The sequence below is a fragment of the Chroicocephalus ridibundus genome, chromosome 4, assembly GCF_963924245.1.
Source record: "Chroicocephalus ridibundus chromosome 4, bChrRid1.1, whole genome shotgun sequence".
NCBI classification, from domain to species: Eukaryota; Metazoa; Chordata; class Aves; order Charadriiformes; family Laridae; genus Chroicocephalus; species Chroicocephalus ridibundus.
The window spans coordinates 31,376,133-31,387,205 of record NC_086287.1 but is presented as its reverse complement, the minus strand read 5'-3'; positions in this window follow the sequence as shown (position 1 = coordinate 31,387,205).

Below are 11,073 nucleotides of genomic sequence, written 5' to 3'. Positions count from 1 at the left end.
GAATTTAGCTTAGGTATCTTGTAACAAGCAGCTCTTAAAATTTCCAAATGCAGTTGGATTTTGGTACTTCGTTGCACTGTTTGTTTTAAAACTATAAAAACTGGCTATTTATAATCCATGGAACATGTTGTTTTGTATTTGTAAGCCAAGGCCTGCGTAACTAGCTCACCACCCCCATCAAGTGGCAAAAGATGATTAAGTACTAAAATTTTCACTCGTTTTGAAAACCTATGCTGTCTTCCACCATCGGGTTCAGTTTGTTTGGGGTGAGGTTTCTTATTTGTTTTTGGTTTTTTTTTTTTTTGATTTTTGTTTTTTTTTTTTTTTTCCTTTGGAGTGGAAAGAAAAAAATAAGTTTTGGCTTTTACTAAAAGGGAGAAGTACTAATACTGCTCACGGTCTCCTGGAGAAATTCTTCAATTAGTACTGTGGGAAGAGCTGCTTCTTTTGCCTTTTTTTGAGGACAAGGGGAAGAGGTAGGGAGAAATGCAGTAAATGCTGCAGTAAATCAGCAAGGGATTTGCAGTCTCTGATTTAATCAAAAGCACAGCATGTATTCAGTAAGCCTGATATTTCCTGGAAATGCCAGCCTGACTGTACTTGCATGGCATTGTGTAGGCTTTTATTTCTCTGTGTGGAAAACCTGGTCTTGATGGAAGAGAGAAGACTTCCAACGTTTAAGACTCATTTCTGTTTTTTCTGGAACTGCCAGTCTGGAAAGCTGAAAAGTGATGTGCTGAGCTGACTCCTGTTTCCGCGTGCTGGCTCCTGTAGATCTCGTTTCTAGAAATCTAACTTTCCCAGATGTTGTATAAAGAGTTTGGATGCTGAAGTGGAGCTGAGAGATCAGCTAGCGGGAAGAGGACGCAAAGTTAGGTGTGATGCTGAATGCAATGTTGAAGACTCCAGAATAAAGATTGGAGAGGTGAATGGAATAAATGAGCTGATGACGTATATGTCAAATGCCAGCATTTAAAAAAAAATGGCAAGATGAGTAACAGCGCTAGTTACCCTGGGCATTGACAGAGGCAACTTCTGATAGGGAAAAATACTGTATGATTTTGTAAGTAAGGATTGTTTCACATGGCAAGGGGTTAAAAAAAAGGCTTTGTAGGCAAACTTTTGCCATTTCCAAGCTTTAAGAGTGTCAATATTACTCTTACAGTATGGTTTATGTGCATGAAAGAATATAAATGTATAGGACTTGGGTCATTTAGTAAGGCAGTAATCTCCAAATTCTCCTAAACCAATGTTTTCAGATGTTTTAACTACAGACACGACTTATTGTAAGACCTGACTTGCTAGATCTTTTTAAAGATCTGTGTTATGTTTTTGAAGATAGTAATTTCTTTGAACAATAGGAAAGTACAGAAAGCTCCCATTGTTTAAGAGGTGGTTAGCAGCAGTGGAACATGTATTTTTTTATTTTTTATTTTTATTTTGTTTTTTTAGCATATCGGTTCGGTAGGAAAATCTTCCGACCTCACCACCGTCTCTGTGAACAAGCTGGAATAGGGCAATGCAAATTAAAATAAGCTGCGTTATTTCTTTGAACAGGGCAACATTAGCGGATCCTCCTTTTCCTATAAGCAAAATAAATCTGAATCAGTTGGCACAAGTAGGAATATTACAATCTGCTTTTCCTCCCTGCACATGGGGGGGTGTGGTGGGGGTACCCTTGCTCCTGTGCTCTGGAGACCCGTGTTGCTGAAAGCCTGCAGGTGGCAGTAAATTTATGCTGAAGTTACTTAACAGTAGTTAGAGAATTTTCCATTTAGATCCTGTTAGGTGGTTTGTTTTTTGGTTTTTTTTTTTTTTTTTTTTTACACTGTTTCTTTTAGTTGTGGCAGTACTACAACTGGCTTTAATCCTAATGCATACTAATTAAGGGATATTTGGAAAGAACAGATAGTACCCAGAGGTCTAAAGAAGGATTATCTTTTGCTACTGTATCGTGAAAGAAAATTGCTATGTAAAGGCTTAGGGAGGAACAGAAGTGGATTAGATGCTTTCTAGTTGCTATAGAAACAAAATATGTAATTAAACAAAATGAAATGTATTACAACTCTTGCACTGATGAAAGTACTTAGGAAAGGTTGGACAATGGATGAGTGTTTTATATTGCAACACCAAACCGAGAAATAAACGGAGGGTTTGGGTTTATTTTTGTAATGTAATTTTCACCTACTGCACTTTTTGTGCTCGGTTAACTGAAACCAAAAATGTTTTGTTTCCTAAGGTGAATCTATAAAAAGGGATGTCAATAATAATAAACAATAAGTAATGCAGGGGGGATCTGCATCAATACTATCGCAAATTAATAATATTATTATTAATGTGATACTAATGATACTAGGAAATTAATGCAAGTCTTAAGCACGTGCTTTTTCGGGGAAAAAACCCAAACATTCTTTTATGAGTATTAACTGTTTAATTACAATTGGTTTAAAATAACTTTTACCATGTCACTTCAATGTTTCTTGTTCTATAAAAGTATATGAACAGTTTCGTACCCTTGCTCTATAGCTAATGAAGACAATTTCATAACAAAAAAATGCGTGTCCAAAGAACTTTAATTGGAGGGTAAGTGCTGCGGGTTTAGGTTGCGTTTCAAATGAGGTAGCAGCGAGTGCCAGCTGCCAGAAGAGGGCACTTTGAGGTTTATCATCAAATGCTATTTACTCTTAAAGTTTCACTCGAGTTCTCAGAATTCTCCTTTTGTTTCTTGTATCATAAAATTTCACTATTTCAAGTTCAGAAATGGAGCAGTGGTTGTTACTTTGTTAGCTTAACTCTGACGGTGATCGTGTCTGCTGCTTGTGAATTGAGGAGGCACGTTTCCATGGAAGAATCTCTTACTTAGCACGTGTCTCAACGTGTGGCCAGGGGAAGCGGATGGAAATTGGTTGGCTTTGTATTTTACACCACCACCACTCCAGGCCAAAAAAAAGAGTATACGTATAGCAAGAATGATGGTATATGATCCTTGTCTTTATTGGTCAGAGTAAAGGAAAGGAAGGAAGGTGAAAAGAAATCCCACATCCACTTCAATGTGTGATTTCAAGTTCAGGTCATTATTATAAAACATGTCTAAAATATAAGAATCTACCCTATGCAGACACTGTTTACCTTGGAAGTACTTTACGTGGTACGCCTGCACCTGCTTGCCAGGCTTCTATGTGGAATGAATCTGGTTTATCCCTTCTTCAATCCTGAAGAGCTCATTATCTGCCTTGATTTAGCACGCCTGTTCCCAGGGCTCTGCAGCTCCGGGTGGAAACAAACAGTAGGGAACGTGGAAAGCAGACGCAAAGAGCCAGATCTGTTGCAGAGGCAACGTGTGTCCGGTCCCTACCTGCTCACTCAAGACCAAAAGGGACACAGAGAGGGGGGAAAAAAGGAGGGAGAAAAATCTGGGTTAGGAATTCATTTTGGATCTGCCTGTCTTGTATTCCTCCAGCAACCAGTTGCTTCACCCTCAGGTGTGTGCGTCCTGTTGTGCTTGACTATAGTGATTTCAGAAGCAGCTTAAGCATTAGTCCAGGCAACCAATCCTATCAAAGTGTCTTTGAACAAACAAACAAATGTATTGATTTTTCCCTTTGCTTTGCTTTTTTGGGACAGGAGGTGGGGGTGTTCAAACCCATTTAAGTCCTCAGTATTTCAGGATACCTGCCACTACTAAGATTTCTGAAGGCAAATTTTTCCTTTTTTTCACCAGGCAAAGTTGCTCGGAGTTTTTAATAGCTACAGACTAAGCCTGCTGTAACTGCTAAACTGATTTTTGTTTGGTTTTGTTTGTTTGGCTTTTTTTAAAATGTTTTCAGAATTTTTTAGACAATAATGAAGACATTAAATAAATATCCATTTTACAGTCAAGACCCCAAATTTCACTTAGCTGGGAAAATCAATAATATAACTGCAACCTAAAATGTAACAAAACCCATGAATTTTGCAAATATTTTTAAAAGTGGGGGGAGACACCCCCAAAAATGGGGTGGACATGACTCATAAAATCACTTGGACAGGTAAACTTTACATGTAGTTTTAGTAAAAACTTTGATTAATTACTAAGAAAAAAGTTTCTGTTTTGCAATGTTATGGAAGCTTCTTTATAGGCCTTTGAAGACTCTGAAGTGAAAACGTACGTTTCACTAATATTGTCTATAAAATTTACCTCCATGTCTAATAAAATGTTTTGAATGTTTTTTTGTTTGGTTTTTTGTTTGTTTTTTTTTTTTTTTTTTTTTTTTCTGAACCTAAATGGGATTTTCCACTCCCCTCTCTTTTTGTGCTCTCTTGTATGGAAGATGGTGACATTTTGATGTTTTCCCGAGAAACGACACCTGCCAAACAAACAAACAAAAAAACCCTAAAATGAGGCCGTCACTAAGGTGCCATGAAATCCTTGCATAGATTATGGACCTGAGAGGATTGTGTCCTCAATGATGCAGGAGACCCCTGTCATCCGCCAAGAGAGCTGACTGGGAATACACTCCAGCTAAAGATGTAGGTCCAGTGAGAACAGAGAAGCAAGACAACCGGAGTTATAAAACTCACTAAAACACCCAGGAAGAAGAAAAATCTGAATCCTCTGGTCTGCTGTGGACTCTCCAGTAACAGGTTGCTCGTCCTGCCTCCCAGCTTGGCTGCTTTGGCATACTTGCCTTAACGCTTCGTAAGACATTCCTGCAAATCTTTTGCTTCTTGCTCTCAGAATCCCACCTCCTCCATCTGAGTTACTTCAAATGCCTACAATGAATCATCTGGTGGCCACTGCTTTCTCTCTTGCTGTAAGGCCGCAGCACCCTGGGTTAATGCAACACCCTGCTCACAGGTAAGGAGAAATACCTCACCACAAGCAATGTATTTAAGTGTTATCACTTGTTATTTTTTTATTATCTCACAATAATGCAAAATCGTCACAATTTACCTCTCCTCTGAAATTATTAAAAACATGCTTCTGTGCTATGCTCCAACGGTGTGTGTTCACAATCTGTAAAATACGAAATTCTTAAATTTCTATGGCTAGCACTACGCTGTTGTTCTCATACTTACTAACATTATTACAAATTACTTGACCCTTAAACCATCTGCAACTTCCTAAAGGCTGCGACAATTCATGTTCTCTTGATCCCTGACTTCCTTTTAACCAACCAAACCATTTCCAACCGTTCTTATCTTGGTAAAATGCTTGTAAATATCATTCTCCTTTAGTTTGCAACTCAGCTCTTGATTGTTCTGGTACGAGGTCACAGCTAAAGTATTGCAGTCAGGGTATTTATTTGTTGGCCAATGCGTCACTCCAGAGCAGCTGGGGTAGCTCCTATGACAGGCACAGAACTGTGTGATGACCAGTAGAGCTGTGCCATGGTGGCTGAGAGGGGATAAAACTTCAGAAAGGCAGTGAGGTGTAGCTCTGTTGGTTGAGGAGCCAGCTATGTTCTCCGCTTCGTCTGTCCTGAGCAACAGTACTGCTGGGCAGCTGCTGTGGAAGGTCTTCTCCACCGTCTGGTCTCGGTTGTGTGCGTCTTGGAGATGAGGGAGATATGCCAGAGGTAGAAGAAAGCTGGGCTTGGAGGGTTCCATGTCAACTGAGGTAGCTGCCTTGGGTGTGACATAATTAGCAAGTAAATTAAGGTAATCTTCAGTGCTGTCTCCAAAATAACTGAACCTCAGTTGCCACTGGTAAAATACAGATGTGCTTGTACCTCCTATAAGAGAGATGTCTACAGAATCAGTCCTCTTCTGTCAGGTTCTTGACCGCAACAAGTAAGGTTACAATAAACTATTTGTGCTTATTGTTTGAACCTACCTTTCTGTGAGGTGAAAGCATGGAGGGTAGACGTAACTGATTTGTGTTTCTTTTTTCCCAAGCTTCATTCGAGTAAATATTGAGATAATGTTTCTACATGCCTTTATTTTTAGTCTTAGTGAGCCTCAAGACAAGATCAAATGGCTGTTGGATGTGTTAATTCTACATGCTCAGTATACAACCTCCAAATAAATTCAAAGGAGGAAAATCTTGTCATAACCACCATTTGGAGAAAGAAATAAAGGATGGTCTTCAAGAAGAGAGGGGGCTGGAAAGGTGTATGTTTTCAGATTTCATCGAAAGAGCAAAAGATGTGGCAAAGAATATAAAAGTTTAGTACTCTTTATACGTATTCTTAGATATCAAGAAAGACTATAGGATATTATAGCACATCCCATTTTTTTAACCGAAATAAACTGGAATGCTCACACTGACTCCATGATGAGGCAAGGAGGGATTTGTACCAGGAAATACAGTGCTAAGTATTAATTGAGGGGAGATTATGGCTAGATGTGAGAGAGACCAAAGCGCCTGAGACAAGTCCAAAATCTCAGGGCACCAGAGTCGAAGGTCTTGTGCTGTCCCCGGTTATTTTGAGCCTCTCATGGCCAGGACCCAGAGCAGCAGTTACGCAGCTGAATCTGTTCTCAGACTAATTACAGCACAGCAGCTGCCTTGCTGAGTTGCCTGAATCACAGAATGATAGGGGAGGGACCTCTTGAGATCATCTAGTCCAACCCCCCTGCCAGAGCAGGGTCACCTACAGCAGGCTGCACAGGAACGCGTCCAGGCGGGTTTGGAATGTCTCCAGAGTTGGAGACTCCACCACCTCTCTGGGCAGCCTGTTCCAGTGCTCTGACACCCTCAAAGGAAAGAAGTTCCTCCTCATGTTGAGATGGAACTTTCTATGCTCGAGTTTGTGCCCGTTACCTCTTGTCCTGTCCCCGGGCACCACTGAAAAGAGCCTGGCCCCATCCTCCTGACACCCACCCTTTAAGTATTTATAAGCGTTGATAAGATCCCCCTCTCAGTCGTCTTTTTTCCAGACTGAAGAGACCCAGGTCCCTCAGTCTGTCTTCATAAGAGAGATGTTCTAGTCACCTAATCATCTTGGTAGCCCTTTGCTGCACCCTCTCCAGCAGTTCCCTGTCCTTCCTGGGCCGGGAAGCCCAGAACTGGACACAGTACTCCAGATGCGTCCTCACCAAGGCAGAGTAGAGGGGGAGGATGACCTCCCCCGACCTGCTGGCCACACTCTTCTTGTTTCTTACCTCTGTTGCCAGCCTTTCTGCCAGCCGGAGGCAGCCTGCAGAAGCATCGGGTGTTGTCTAGTGGCAAAAGCGTTGTTCGGTGTGCAAAAGGCCTCCACGGTAGTGGTCAACTACATACTAGAGTGTACCCATTAAGCATTAATGATAACAATTTTTTCTTTTTATTATGCAATGACTCCAACAAGCCAAGAAAGTTCCAGGCCCTTGGTGCTGAGGACCCTGCCCGCAGGGGCGGGATACACGGCTTCACCTCTGCAGGATCTCTCTGGATGTGGATGTGTAGTTGAATCAGGGCTGTTGTAGCCGCCTGCAGATGCCTACTCCGTCTACCTGCTTGCTCTCGCCTCAAAACCCTGCAAGGCTTTGCTGCTCAGTTCCTAAATCCCACTGGGAGTTTGGCTTTGCATTTCGGCACGTGTCTGACCCCACTTCCTCGGTGGGAAGTCACGAAGTTCAATGCGTCAGATACGGGTTTGCTCAGATGATCTGTTGGTGAGAACCCTGGAACTACCGAAAATAGCCAGTCATATTATACAGAATGCATTTTGAGCCCAGCACAATAAACATTTCTTTTTTTTTTTTGCATTAAAGACTATGAATCGGACCCAGTTTTTAATCACACAAGCAGCATTTTGTTGAAATGGTTATTGGATTGAAGTACACGAGTAACTTGAGCGAGATGAAGTCTGTGCAAGGTACGTAACCGATAGCTGACCATTTTAATTTTTTTCACCATTTTAACAGCAGGAATCAAATCACTAATGCATTTTGTGAGTGTATCATTTCTGTTTCAAGAACTCACTTGTGCTGAACAGCTTAAAACTCAGCACCTGTGGAAAAAGCTGGGAGATACTGTGATAAAATATACTATTAATTGCAAATCGTTTTTAAATTCTCATATTTGTCCAGCTTCTCTCATTCTCCTGTTGTGTGGTCTTGCTACTTGTATGACTGCAGTATTCATTAAGTCGCTAAATAGAAAGCAAAGGAAAGCTTTTCGGGTTGGAATGCATTTTTTTTTTTTTTTTTAATTCTTTCTTCCAACGTTTCCCTTTTAAATAGTTTGAGATGCATATAAATATTGCTAATGATTAGGCAGTAGTCAGCCAATTCCAACTTGCCTACAAATGAACCATTTTTAATCAGGCTTCATCTGAATTGGGCTCTATCATAAAAATTTCAGGCGCAACTCGGAGAAAGCTGTTTCTCATTTTAAGTAATGCTCCTTCTTTGTGGGTTTTTGTTTGTTTGGGGGTTTTTTGTTGTTGTTGGTTTTTGGTTTTTTCCCTTCCTGGGGTATAAATAACCCAGTATTGTTTGGGATAATATAGAATAAAAATGTTTTCCTGGCCATGTAGGATTCAGGATGTGGGTTGTTTTATTATTGTACTTTATAATGCAAGAAAGATTCTTACTATGGAAGACTAACCGTATCCCACTCTTATTTTATGGAGGAGGACATTACAGCAAGGGTTATCTCCTGATGCCTAGTATCAGGCTAATCTTATTGTCTCTGATTTCATCTCTGGAAACATACCTAACCAGACTGTTATTAGCAATCACGTTTGGTGATAATAATTTGGAAAAATTTTCAACATCACCAGCTTTTGGGAATTGGTGTCCCTCACTTGGAAGGCGCGATCCAGCATGGGTGGGCAGCCGCTTTACTGGCTGTGAGGTTACAGCCCCCCAGCCGGGACTGGGCGGCAGAAGCACCCCTGAAGCTTTAAAGACAAGAGGTGAAAGATGTTGTAGCTGGTGGAAGAGGAGCAAGAGTGACCTTAACCCTCAGCCTTCAGGTCTTCTCTGCCTCCCTCCATAGGGAACAGCAATATGTAAGCCATCCTCTCCCACCCACAAGTTCTCGCACTGGCTGTAGCAAAATGCTTTCTCTGAAACCTCTCGCTGCCTTATCAGATGCAATTAAAGCTCATGAAGTTCAGGTTGTTAGAGTGAAGGGACTGACGGACAAACAGGTGGTGGTGGTGGTAGAGTTGAGTAGGACTCTTTTCCTTAGAAAACTAAGCTAGGTACTTGTATTTAATATAAAAAAAAAAAAAGTGAGTAAGCAAACTAAAGTCAGGGACAGGGTTTTGTTTCTTTGGCATCTTTGTTCATAACTTTTCTAATCCTTTATGCGTTAATTGCAAATTTAATCCTGAATACCCATACTGCTGCCTGCTGTCCATATTTGTTTTCTTAGTACCCTGTGGCCTGAAAGTTAGCACAGAATATGCCATTTCTTTTCTAAACTGCTAGGAATTAATCTAATACAATCAGATAAAGGGTATTATGGATATATTTTAAAGTTTTCTATGCGTGTCGGCATGTTTAGGAACTCGATTTTTATGGTTGGTGCAACAAGTTTAAATATGTGTAATAGATACTCATTTTCTTTGGGAGGTTTTTCTTTTTTTTCTCAGTGTCATGAGGAATTCTTCAGAAAAGCAGAAAAATAAACAGGGTTTAGGGATTTGCAGCTTGGCCAAGCGACGGGGGGTTGCTGGGTGCCTCCGGGATGCCAGCAGGCGTGCTCCGTGGCTCTGGTGATCCGGGTGCCTCCGGGATGCCAGCAGGCGTGCTCCGTGGCTCTGGTGATCCCCGCCAGGAGACAGCTGTGCACCGGGGAGCTGACGAGCCCTATCACAGCGAACCCGAGAAGCCGCAGGCCTGCGCTGCACTTACTTAGCAGCTTATATATTGCGTTTATAGGTTTGCTTTCAGGCCTGTGCTGAGCTGCAGGTACGCCTTGGCCACAGGATAAACGTCGACAGTGAACTGTGATGATGGAAGCTGCGGGCAGCTCCCGTTCGGTACCAGGGGTTACACCACCCACGCGTCCTTGTCTTTATCTGAAAATGTGGCAACAAGTTCTCCTGTGAGCATCCTTTTTTTTTTTGTTTGACAGTGGAAATGAATAGTATTCTTTTAAGAAAATCCCATAAAATCTTAAAAGCCCCAAATGGGGTAGGGATCCAGCAGCGTACTGTGCGCTGATTGGAGACCCATCTGATGCCTTGTAGCTTGGAATTCCCAGCAGCTGAAGAGATGTAAAATCATCTGTACTATCCTCTGCTCTTTTGTAGTATCAGCTCCACTAAAAGACATTTTAAGTGATCCTTCAGAGAGCCTGAGTGCCTTTCTTGTTGGAATCGTAACAAACCAGGACCTCTTGGTGGAGAGCAATGGCACGCTGATTTTGAGGGAGAAATGTAAAACCAAATGATACCAGTCTGTGTTGCTGGTACAGCTTGAAGAGAGGGAATGTACGGAGAAAAGAAAAGTACTATTCTGTCTGCTCTGGATGTCTGTTATTAAATTCCAGACTTTAGATTTTATTTTATATGTTGTAGATAAGTCTATTGATGTTGTTTTAGCTGCGTACATGCTAGATAGTCTCCAAACAGGAGGTCTGGTTCTGCACCTGAGAAACTTGTGGATGAACTTTTGCATTCCTGGAAGGTCTTATGGACATTGCATAGTACTGCAGAGGTATAAAATCTGCTTGTGTGGGTGCGCAAGTGCTGGAGGATCAGGCTTTTGGTGTTTAGAGATGAGGGAGAATTACCTGCCATCTGTCAGATCTTACTTTTAAAACTTCTGTGCTGCTGTAGCGCTCAAGCTGCTCTGACTCTGTTTGTGCCATGGATGGTATTCCCTCCACACTGGTAGCTACAGGTGTGAGCTATAGCATCAGTTGAAATTTCTGTTGACTTCGCGTAATATACAACTTTTGCTTTTAATGTTTTGCATAAGATTAGTCTAGGAAAGCTATAGGTGTTTTTTTTTTCCTTTGTGGTCTATGATTTAAAACAAAAATATTTGCCAGTTTTACACATGCAGATAGAAAATGGGGAGCGATGTGACTAGCTGTACAGTGTGCGCAAGGTTAGCTTTTCTGTGAATTCAGGGTTGGGTATCAGCACCCAGAGGAATGCAGAGTCCTCTGGTGGCCCAGTGGCTGAAGGATGGTGTTTGCTTCCCTGA